The sequence below is a fragment of the Astyanax mexicanus genome, chromosome 16, assembly GCF_023375975.1.
Source record: "Astyanax mexicanus isolate ESR-SI-001 chromosome 16, AstMex3_surface, whole genome shotgun sequence".
Taxonomy (NCBI): domain Eukaryota; kingdom Metazoa; phylum Chordata; class Actinopteri; order Characiformes; family Acestrorhamphidae; genus Astyanax; species Astyanax mexicanus.
In genome coordinates, this window is record NC_064423.1 from 13,065,529 (window position 1) to 13,078,171 (window position 12,643).

Here is a 12,643-nt window from a genome sequence, read left to right on the forward strand (position 1 = left end):
TTATACAATATAGAGTTTAGACAAAAATAGTTATAATGACAGACCTAAACCTTTCAAAGCACTATCATTTTTAAGAGTGTGCGAAAAAAAAAAAACATATTAAAAGGTCATAAATATTACTGGAAAATGACAAAGCGACAGACGTTTGCAAGGATTAGTTCTAAACATCCTGTAAAGCGAACACGGTCTTACACTTTACTTTTAAAACAAACACTACATTATGTGTAAAATTTATTGTGAGAATCATTGGGCAAGAGACATCCTATTTATGGATAGCATTTTTATTATTGTAATAAACGGAGCAGTAAAAGTATCATTATTACAGTCTGTATCCTTGTTAACTGGAACATTTCATGGTCTATTACCGATAGTGACCACCCACAAGTCAGTGTGTGCAGAAAAGAGCAAATAAGTTGCAAACTTTATTAGTTCATGATATAAAAAATACTACCTTCCAATGCATTATACAGCCCCTTTTATACATTTAATCATCTCTATTTTAAAGATGAACTATGATATCGGAATTATATCAGTGGCGGACGATAATTCAATTCAATTATTATGTATTATTAGTTTCACTAGAACTATGGTTTTATGTAACATTTTAATTAAATAAAAAAGTGGGTTTAAAAATTGTGAAAACAAAAAATGTGAAAATAAAATCCTTTCATTTTATTATTTGTATACAGTTAGTTAAAAGCTAAAATGCAAGACGAATAAATGTTTCATTTGTTTTTAAAATTTTAGTGGGGTTTTCAGTCTCTCTCAAAGTTATAAATGTATATATTGGCATCCATATATACAGCTCTGGAAAAAAACAAATAAGAGACCACTTCAGTTTCTGAATTAGTGTCTCTGATTTTGCTATTTATAGGTATATTATTTATTTGCAGAAAATGAGAAATGCCTGAAAAAACAAAAAAGATGCAGAGCTTTCAGACCTCAAATAATGCAAATAAAACAAGTTCATATTCATAAAGTTCAGAAATGAATATTTGGTGTAATAACCCTGTTTTTTAATTACAGTTTTCATGCATCTTGGCATGTTCTCCTCCACCAGTCTTACACACTTTTTTTGAATAACTTCATGCCACTCCTGGTGCAAAAAATCAAGCAGTTCAGCTTGGTTTGATGGCTTGTGATCATTCATCTTTCTTTTTATTATATTCCAGAGGTTTTCAATTTGGTAAAATCAAAGAAACTCATAATATTTAAGTTATTTCTTATTTTTTTTCTAGAGCTGTTTATATACAGGTTTGATATCAGATATCTGCATCAGCCCAGATTTCCCACATTGGTGCATCCCTACTTTATTTCCCAGTAAAACAGGATGGGATTAAAAAGTTTCTAGCTGTAGGACAAGCGGTAAGCCCTGACCTGCCCCAAAAACAACTGAGCATTTCTGTTACAGAAGAGGAAGGCAGATACTTCACTGTCACCACCTCAAATAAAGGAGTGCAGCTATATATATATATATATATTATTGTCGTGAGTTCTCCTGCAGTTCTTCCTGTTCTACCACTATATCCAGCCCTCCTACCTTCAGCTACAGCAAACACTCCTTATTAAAAGCACACAAACTGGTTAAAAGAAAGCACCAGGGAAAGGAGCATTGCTCTTCCTGTGACACAGCAAATATTTAAGTAAAGGAAATGAGAAGAACTGAAAATGTACTACAAAACCCGACTTCACCAATACCAAGTTGTACAGCAGCAGTGCCCAAGATCTTCTCTTTAAATTAAAGGCAGAAGTATTCCTGAGTGGAAAAGGGACACATTTTGTAATAAATAGCATCAGTGTGCTTTATGCGACCATCCCTGCAAAACTAAATATATTTATTCCAAAAACCTGCGTAGAAAGTTTTCCCTAGAGCTTTTCTAGCTATTCACAGGCGGTTTGCTTTTGCTGTTTTTGCAGCTATAGCTGCACAGCTGCACCAAGAGATGTGTGAGTACGAAGCAAAAAAGGAGGACAAATTCCGATTTGACTGTTCACAATTATGTCGCACGTAAATGGATCAGATAAGTATCTGATTTAGGACCACACATGGAAGTGGCTCAGATCTGATTTGAAAAAATCTGATTTGGCTCGTTCACACAGCCATGAAAAAATCTAATCTGAGCCACATTGAGCAAAAAATCGGATGAGAGTCACTTCAGCCTGGTAATGTGAACGAAGCCTTTATGCTCATTAGGGCTGCAACGATTAGGCGGCGTAATCGACAATGTCAGATATAAAAAAAAATACGTTAAATTTAATTGTCAATGCGTCAATAATGTGTGACGTAGCGATAGATAGAGCCTGCACACACAGTGAGAGTGACTAATCCTGAGAATCCTGATTGGCCTCTCCTCATGCTTAGTTGGCCAATGAGGTTTTAGTGTAGAGTATTGTAAACAAAACATTGTGATAGTTGGCAATATCTATATTTTCTTAGACTCTTAATTACAAGTACCTTCATTACTTTGTAATGGAAGACTTCAAGAACGGTTATGTCCGATAATCATTATTTCAGCTATATTTTTAAAGGATATCCTGATTCAGTCCAGAGGTGGGGGCTATTTTAAGGCCTCAGATCCTGTATTTGTTCCCACGCTCCGTTAACGTCGCTGTCGTAGAGGTGCCATAAACAGACCTGGCCTGCAGCAGTGAGGGACGTTTATCGAAGATAAAGTGCTTTAAAGCTCTGCAGTGTGGAACTGTTTCACAGAGAAGCATGAAAGCTACAGTGTTTCTGTAGTTGAAACCAGCTGCCCTTCCTGCAGGGTAGTGTAAAACATGAACATATGGCTGCCAAGGACATAAGAACATATTCATATATATCCAAGTATCACAATAGTATGTTTTGCAATAAGGTACTGGCACTCCAAAAAAATATAAATTTGTAGAATTTTAATAGTTTCAACGCTGGTGGCAGACATGTCATCTGCTGGTGTTGGTCCACTGTGTTATATCAAGTGCAAAGTCAGTGCAGAGTTTTCCTGAAAAATCTTCATGCTTCCCTCTTAATGGAGATGCAGCATTTATTTTCCAGCAGGATTTGGCACACTACCCACACTGCCTAAAGTACTAATTGGTCTTGTATAATATTTTAATTTTCTGAGACTGATGGTTTTCATTGTCTGTAAGTCATAATCATCAACAATAAAATAAATAAAAGCTTAAAATAGATCACTCTGTGTGTAATACAGCTATATAACATGAGTTTTACATTTTGAACTGAATTACTCAAATAAAGTAACTCTTCAATTATATTCTGTTTCTTTGAGATGCACTAGTATATATGGTTTATGCTGATGTGGTGAGCATTCTTGAGTAAAGCTCAAAGATATGACAGCAGTGCGATTTTTGCATTAAACACATGGTACAGCCTGGTACAGCCATTTTATCATGGTATATATTCCATTTTTCATCCTTATGGTTTCACAATATATCAACATACTGAACAATAACCACTGTATTGAGATACATATCACCACATTCTTGTCAGCCAAACTCCTTTGGCTACATTTTGTACGTTTGTGAGTCACAACTGGTTAAAAATGAAACCATCACTGAAACATCCTGCTTCTGTGTTAAACCCATCATTTAGCCACATTCTCCAGCCCCAAAAACGAGAAACAACCTCTTAATTCTGACAGCAACATTAAACCAGTCAAAGACTGACATGCCTCCCTCCTCCATGTGTGGCATACAACACAAAAAAGAACAATTCTTGAAATAGAGATGCAAATATGAAAATCATGTTTTTTAGGTGAATAGAAAACGTTTTTTCTATAGAGTCACTAAAAGAGTGAAATAATAGCTTCTACAACTACAACAGAACATTATGTGCCCAACACAAAGCCATTTCTATCCAGACACAGATGCATGACTTTATATTTAAGATTTACTGACAATTTGGGTGGAGAAAGCCACAGTTCCATGACTCATGTTATGCACTAATATGAGCAGGGAGCAATTTAAGATTCAGCCACAGTGTGGCAAAATGTCACAATACTGTATAAAAAGGTTATTTCAGATTTGAGGTATTCTACAGGTAGACATATCAGACAAAAGACTAAAACAATATATATATTAAAGAAAAATACAGGAAAAAAAGAAATGTAATGTAAAAATTAACTGAAAGACTAACAACTTCCTTAAACTACATTGTTTTATCCTGTTTAAAAGTTTAAAGATAATGGTAGATATTAGTGACTAAAGAATAGGGCTGGGTATTTTATTTTTTTTATAAATACCGATACCGATACGATACAAAACAATTATTTGTTCTGATAACTTTTTCCTAAAAAATACAAATAGCAATAATTATTCTCACACACTGTATTTATTTAACAGCCAAGTCTCATTCAATCTCATTTTAACATTAATCTCATTCTCATACTGTCACCAGAAGAGGCTCCATCTTTCTGGATCTTGTTTGAACAAAACCTTTGTGGCGCTTAATTAACAACAAAAACAACAGCAATACCTTTATTTTTTTAAACTATAAATCTTTTTATTAAGTAATTATATTTATATTAGTTTAAAGGTAGTTCCCTGGGAGACAGTAAAAAAATAGTGTAGGGTGTGGCTTAATTCTGGCACACTTACTGCTTTACAATATCTCAGGATAGACTGTCAAATAGAGAGGGAGACTGCACAAGTGAGTGACAGACAGCAAGAGACCGAGCGAGAGAACCAGAGACACAGCAAAAGGCACGAGAGATAGAGAAACAGTACGAAAGAGAGAGACTGTGTGAGAGAGCGAGACAGTGAAAGAGGGAGAGTGCAGGTGAGTGAGTAAAAGAGAGACAGCGTGAGTGAGGGAGAGACAGTGCGAGTGAGGAAGAAACAGCACAAGTGAGCGGCAGGCAGCAAGAGACAGAGTGAGAAAACAAGAGACAGAGCAAAATAGGGAAAGAGGAGACCGACCAAGTGTGTGAGAGAGAAAGAGATAGCGTGAATGAGAGAGAGAGAAAGAGAGAGAGAAACAGTACAATGAGAGAGACAACGCGAGAGAGCAAGGCAGTAAAAGATGGAGAGAGCTGGCGAGTGAGGGAGAGACAGTGCGAGTGAGGGACAGACAGCGCGAGCGAGAGCAAACGAGCAAGAGCAAACGAGAGACAGCATGAGAGAGGGATAGACAGCACAAGTGCAAGAGAGAGAGTGAGTGTGCATGTCAGGGCACCTCGCAGTGTGTGTTCTCCACTTTTAGAGCATTTAATTAAAAGAATCAAAAATAGGCACCAAATTGGTAGTACAGAGACGTTTCTGTTGATAGCTTTTTGGTACTGATTTTTGATACCCAGCCCTACTAAAGAAAGCATGAACAGCATGACATTTGTCAAAAGTGAAACCATCACAGGTTTAGCACCTCTGCTGGCTGGTTGAAGTTTGATAATAAGGTCAATTTATGTTTCTAAACTGTCTCTCCATTTTTGATGTCCAATTCCAACAGTTGAGAAAACAACTGAGAGGGGAGGTTGGGTCTACCAAATGAGTAGTTAAATCAGCAGTTAAAACATCTGACCTGTACTCCCCAAACTCAGGTTGCAATTTAGAATGAACCCTGTGCCCATGTTCCCTACTACAGTCATAGATTAATAGCTAACTTCTAGCTTCTTAGATCTAAAAACTCTAAATACTAAGCTTGTATATGTTTTTTTGTGTCACAGTTACACAATTTGTAGGTTTACTTTAGTTAAAGTACTTCAGTGCTCAAGTGTACTTCTCAATACTAGACCACCACTTCACACACAGTACCAAGACAACACATTATGTGTACTTTTACTCAAGCAAAAAATTCGGAACAGTTCTTCCACCTCTGCACAAAGCTATTATAGCTCTACTCTCGTCATGTCCCTCAGGACGACTGAAGAACTTGGAAATAAGCAGCCGGGAGCCAGCATTAACTTAAGAAGCATTAATTAAGAAGCACTCACATGGGCGAAGAAGGCATATCAGAAAAACATGACCAGATGTCACCAATCTCAATAGCAATTGGCAGCAAGGTGGACAAGATTTTCCTCAGCACTGCAGCAATACACACCAGTGTAACAGAAACAAGCATGATGCAAATTATCTAAAAATGATCTGCTACAAACATCATCTCTGAAACCGTTAGCCAGCTGGTGCATTATGAAGAGGTTCGGCTAGCTTACAATGTTGATTAAACAATATGGCCTGAACATTACCTTTGGAATGATCAGCATTCAGCACTTATTGTCCTTGATTTTTTGACCAACACAAATGCATTTAGACACCCTGCATCTGATGTTAGGTTCACTCTACCGCGCATATACAAGATCAAATTCAGATCAAAATGTATTTTATTGTTGATTATGACTTATAGCTAATCAAAACCCAAAAGTCAGTATCTCAGAAAATGTTAATATTATGTAAAACCAAAAGGTACTTTTGGCAGTGTGGGCAGTGTTCCAAGTGCTACTGGAAAATGAAATCCACATCTCCATAAAAGTTGTCAGCAGAGAGAAGCATAAAGTGCTGTAAGATTTTCTGTCTAAGCTGTTTGAGGTCTAGTGTGAAGTTTCCAATATCAGTAAAGGTTTGGGGAGTCATCTAATCTGCTTGTATTGGTCCACTGTGTTATATCCAAAGTCTAAAGTCAGTGCAGAGTGTGATCCATCAAGATAATATATGAGTTTCACATTCTGAACTAAGTTACTGAAAGAAAGTAACTTTTCAATGATTTTCTAATTTTCCTGGATGCACCGTCATTGTGTTCTGGATATGAAGCTAATTTGGGAAAAGACATACTATACATAAGAAACTTTTATCAAAGCTATGGATCAACTGTGTAATTCCAATCATTTCTTTGTGTGTATAACTGCTGTTTGCTGTTTTTTTTCTCTATTTTTACTCCAATAACAACACTAATTGCAAGGAACAGAAACAGAAGCTCCTCAGATAAAGTGCTGTTTTCATTTTTCTCCAGGTAGGACGGAGTGTTTTACTCCACAGGGTTGACCTACAGTCACTCCAGTGCATTAGCTTGTTATGCTAACTGGCTAACATTAGCTGGCATGCTTTATCTGCTCTTTTCTACACAGTGCTTCACAACACTTCTAGAGGTATGATGGTATATGAAAAATGCTAACCAGTTATAATTATACCAGATAGACCGGTATACCGCCCAGCACTAATATTGCATGGCTGTATAATTCAACAAACATTCTCACAAATTCTAAACACTGAATACAAGAAATTATTAAAATCAAATGACAGTAAGAGAAAATAGTAAACCCTACAGACATACTATGGCACTAATCCAAATAATTAAGCTCTTACTATATAATCTATAAGCCATAAAAAGTTACAAATATATTAGTCTCTGAAAACGTTTCTTGCATCAGTTAGAAGGAGCACCTCAGACTGGTCAGGGAACTCCAGCACCCACACAAACTGTCTGTGACTCGTTAACACATTGATTTTATTATTAGTGCCATTTGCTAAGCAAAAATGCTTGAATGTGACACAGAGAGCACGCAACTAACTCTAACTCATTAACTGCAGTCGCTCACATTTTAGACATCACTGCAAGCCCACACCACACAGTGTGGAATAATTGCTTCTGCAATACTGCAAAACAGTCAATACAGATTAGGCCCAAACAGCAGGATGATAAACTTACATAATGAGAGACAAACAAAGGAGAAATTGCTTGCTACACACATACATACATACACACACAATTAGGCCTTTCACTTTCATACAGCATTCCACAAAATGTGTTCTCACCACCAACACAGATCACAAAACTTTATTTTTAGAAATAAAAATAATAACAATAAAAAAACAAATAAAAACAAATAAAAAATAAATACATTCTCAGCTTTCACTAAGAAGACCACTGCTAGATCCAATCCACTGAGTGAGCCATATACCCTCTTGAGCACTATCTACTACTCTGCCCCGTTCCTGACACACAGCAATAAATCTAATCTCCAAGAAAAGCTGAGTAAGTAAAAAAGAATCTAATCACCAGATAGGGTCAAATTTATTGAGATACATTTAATCTCCCCCTCTTGACCTTTAACAGCTGGCTTCCACAACAACAGCACTTATAAAAATAGTAGACATATGCTGCTGTTTAAACTTTGTTCAAACATCCAGTGCAATAAAGTAAAGAAGAAAATACTCACTCACTTCTATCAAAAATAGCTCAAACCCAAGCCGACGCTGACAGTAGACAGAGGTGCGCACCTTCTCCGACAGGCTTTTAAGCCACTGCTGACACTGATTTCAAAGTACACCCACTCCAGTGACATCACCTGATTTTGCCTACACTGCCTCAGGCACTAAAAAAAAGCTGGCAACCTAGAACAACAACACTTTCAGGACTCTAAAGTCCTACAAGTCTGTCAATTACTGTTAGCTGGTGTTCATTGGAAACTGAACATGCCAGACTGGACTCAGCCACTGAAGGATCAAGTTAAAAACCAAGCAGTGAAAGATTTCTTTTCCTGGACTTTACTTCTCGCTCCTGTGAGTCACAGAGCTTAGCACGAAATATTCAATATCAGGAAGCTTAAGGCAAGGCTAGACAGAAGGGGAGCACACGCCAATCTGATCAACTTCCTTCAAATCCAGCTCATTTTCAAACTAATCTGAGGGAAAATGTACTGGAATGGGTACTGGCTGTGCAAACAAAACACAAAGCAGGAGGAGTGTCCACAAGTTCTACAACTTTGGCCAGTTTTAAGCGAGCTGGCTCCAGAGACACTAGGTGTAGTCCCACACATATTGCTCAATATTGTTAAGTCATCAGTGAGTACTGTCGCTGTCTCGCCAAAAAAAACTTGTATCTCTAAAATAGAAATATTACAGTTGTAGTAAATAATGATCAAGTAAAACTTATTTTGGAGCATTTCTGTTTTTACACATCTGTTGACAATGTAATAAACAACCAAAACAACTATGTTTATATTATGTAGAAACTGAAAAAAATTATTTTCAGTAAATCCCATGACTATACAAGATAATATCTACTTGAAATTAGTAAAAAACACATAACATAAATATCAAAGCATTCATCTGTACTGTACAGTGTCTAAACTCGACAATCCAACCCTATTAATTAATTACAGTTTTTAACATTAACTGTCCAAGCTTCAAAAGTAAAAATTCCATTCAACGTTACAACAAAACACCAAGTCAGCTCAAGTATGCTTGAGCCAAGTCGAGCCAAGTTGGCATGAAGCCCATACATTGTCAATGAACAAAGGGACCCCAATACCAACACCTGGGTTGAAAAGTAAATCCAGGTACTACTTAGTAACTTTTCTAAAACAATTAAATCATCCTTACCCAATCTAGCTTGTCCTGGCAAATAACCAAACTGGATACCTCCTAATATGGGTAGGGTTGAAAAGGTAGTTCCAAACTTCTTTCAAGTTAAATCAGATCACTGCTGGCTAGCTACTTTTCTAAAAGAATGGGAACAACATTACTTTACCCAGTTCTGCTGAAGAACCCCCTCAGATGCCTCCTCCTCCAACAACTGTGAACAAGACTCTGAACTACCAAAACTCCTTCCTAGTAATGAAGAACCCCCGTGAGATGCCTCCTCCTCCTCTTTCTTTATTCAGGAGATCAAAAGACAAACACCTGGTTTGTTTTAAAGTTAGTTCCAAGCTTTGTTCAAGTTACTGTAAATTGTGTTTTAGCAAAGCTTGTGCTTAGAAATGATGAACCCCCTGAGATGTCTAATCGTTGTTTAAACTAGACCAGAAAACAAACACCTGGGTTGAAAAATCACTTTTAGTTCTCTTTCACAAAAATCTAGGTCACTACTAGGTGACTTTTCTAAAATAATAGAAATCATCATTAGCACATTTAGTTAGTTCTGACAAAGAACACTTATCCAAAAGACCGTGAAGAATAATAGTACTTTACCTCGTCTGGCTAAAGAACCCCCTGAGATTTCTCCTCCTTCCCCAAAGACGGTGAACTGTGATGAGATGCCTCCTCTTGCTTTTATTTAAGGAGGCCAAATGACAAACACCTGGGTTGTTGTTAAGTTAGTTTTAAGCTTTGTTTAAGTCTTTCAAAACGCTTTAAGCTGGCTAGGTTTCTAAGAGAATGGAAGCAACCTTACTGTCCCTAGTTGTTTTGAAGATCCCCTCTGAGATTCCTCCTACTTTTCCCCCCAAGGACTGTAAAATATGTTCCAGCAAAGCTTGTTGATTCCTAGCAATGGAGAACCCCCTGAGATGCCTCCTCCTTCTCCTGTGACTGAACAAGACTCCAAACTCGAGATGCCTCCTCCTCCTCCTCCTTTTATTTAAAGAGAACAATGACAGACACCTGGTTTGTTGAAAAGTTAGGTTTCACACCACTGCTACCTAGATATATTTCTAGAGAATAGAAGCAACCTTACTTTCTGCCCACAGTTGTTCTGAAGAACCCCTCTGAGATTCCTCCTCTTTCCCAAAGGATTGTGAACTGTGTTCTAGCAGAGCTCGTTGGTTTCTAGCAATGGAGAACCCTCATGATATGGTTCCTTCTCCTCCTTTTATTTGAGAAGATCAAACGACAAACACCTGGGTTGTTTAAAAGATAGTTTTAAGCTTTGTTCAAGCAACCTTACTGTCTCTGTTTGTTGTGGAGAACTGCTTTGAGATGCCTCCTATTTCTCCACTGACTGCAAACTCGCAAATCTACTTCCTAGCAATACAGAACCCCCACGAGATGCCTCCTCCTCCTTCTCTTTAAAGAGACTAAATGACAAACACCTGGTTTGTTGAAAAGTTAGCTGATAGCTAACTAACCTAACTGGCTACAGAGATTAGAACAGAAGCAGCCTTACCTCATCTAGGTGATTATTTAGCTGGGTAAGTTAGTAGTTAGTCGTGCTGAAGAACCTCCTGAGATGCCTCCTCCTCTTCCTCGTTCTCCAAGGATTGAGAACAAGATTCCAAGGAAAGCTCCTTCCTAGTAAAGTCCTGAAGCACAACACAGCGCTCTGCTCCAGCCCGGGGTTTCCTGCACGTCCCTGGGGGCAAATAATAATAATGGCAAGAGTGTAGGAGTTGAGCGACGTGGACGAGCAGCTCCAGACGAGCTTCAGCAGCTTTAGCTGCTCCCCAAAGCAGCTTCCACACACAGCGGCATCGCCTCAGCTGGGAGACCGGGTAGTGTGAAGGGTAGGCTGGGGAAGGAGAGGCGAAGGGGCGCTGAGAGCTCCGTGGACCGACAGGCTGAGTCACTGGAGGCACCAGCTCGTAGCTGGCTGGATAAAATACTACAGCTTAACCTTATTTCACAACTCACTCCCTCACACACTCCCTCAAACACACGCACACACACTCCCTCACACACACTCGCGTGTGTTTACTCTACGGCAGGGAAACTTTGGCGGCTCCATCCGCTACTCGACCTAGCGACGGCACGCGGACTCGCCCCCACACACCGTCGCGCCGACGTCACCCCCGAAAACATCTCCAAGCGTCGGGCGGTCAAACAAACACATTAACAAAACCCAAAAACAAAGAAAACACGGCCAAAAAAAACAACAACGCCGACCACCTCCAGCCGTGCCGAGGGGCTGCTGAGGAAACACGTCACGACGTCACGGACCGACGCGGTTTTAGACACGCCCACTACGCGCGCGCGCACCACGGCACTATGGCGGCCTCTGCAGGACAAGCGGTGCCATTACTTATACTCACCCCATTCATTCACATAAACACAATCACCACTCTTCACCGCGAGGTGCAAACACCTGCACCTTAGGTTTAGTTAAAACTGCCTCACATTATTCCACTTTGGTCAGTGTAATCGTTTAAGGCTAAATGCAAAAATAGAAAATTGTAATTTCAGGAAAAATATAAAATAAAATATGAATCTTTTATTCTCTGATTTTTTTTACTTTTTGCATTTTGCAAGTTGGATTATACCATCAGATTTGTGTTACAACATACAAAAATGGACAAATCTGAAAATCGAGAGAAGATTCAACTTTTTCTTGAAATTCTGTTTGTGAAAGGCTGAAATGAAAAACTCAATAATTGAAAAATTGGATGAAAACCCATTTCTTCTTCATTCTGAATTTAGCTTGATACAGTCAGAAAAATAAACTGCTAAACATTACACTGACTCACTTTACTGGCAAAGCCATTTAAACAACGCCCAGTACAAGAATGCCTATACTAGAAACAGACAATACAGATAACTATGTACTTGTATAACAAAAAAAAAAAAAGATTGGTCCCACCCATCACAGAGGTTCAGGGAGTCTCTTGCATTTTAATAGGGCACCCTGATGCCCAGGGTGTTGGGGTGGATGGAGCAATCTTCCTGAAATGAGCTTTTGCAAAGTGGGTGTTGGCAGTACTGCACAAAGGAATTAGGCACTTGTAAAATTAATAATTCGAATTAATACATTAAAATAAAGTTGTTCATCCAGATGAAAACATACTCTAGCATATTCAGCGTATTTTGCATTTGATTGTGTTCATGTCTTGCTGGTTATGCTGGTCAACCAACATGATCAAGCTATCAAAATACTGTGCCTTTGGCATGTTCAACTGTTCATGCTGACCTTTTTCTGTTTCTAAGATAATTTAAATAAATTATTTTAATTACAGCAATATTTAACCATGATAGTGTAAGGTGGACAGCTTAAGCTTAACCTGTA

General features: G+C 38.3%; 1 protein-coding gene across 7 annotated transcripts in view; it reads right to left on the minus strand.

The window, feature by feature from the left end:
• Nucleotides 1–12,643, minus strand: part of furina (furin (paired basic amino acid cleaving enzyme) a) — a 183,124-nt gene that overhangs the window by 169,290 nt on the left and 1,191 nt on the right. Inside the window, exon 1 of one of the 7 annotated variants that reach the window (XM_022669584.2) lies at nucleotides 10,814–11,558. The exons of 1 other annotated variant lie outside the window; for it this stretch is intronic. The gene's annotated coding sequence lies outside the window, so the exon portion shown is untranslated. Of the gene's footprint in view, nucleotides 1–8,147; nucleotides 8,249–9,460; nucleotides 9,483–9,900; nucleotides 10,249–10,384; nucleotides 10,577–10,813; nucleotides 11,559–12,643 lie in introns of those variants that run through there. 5 more of the 7 variants (XM_022669590.2, XM_022669586.2, XM_022669589.2 and 2 more) reach the window with 5 other exon arrangements.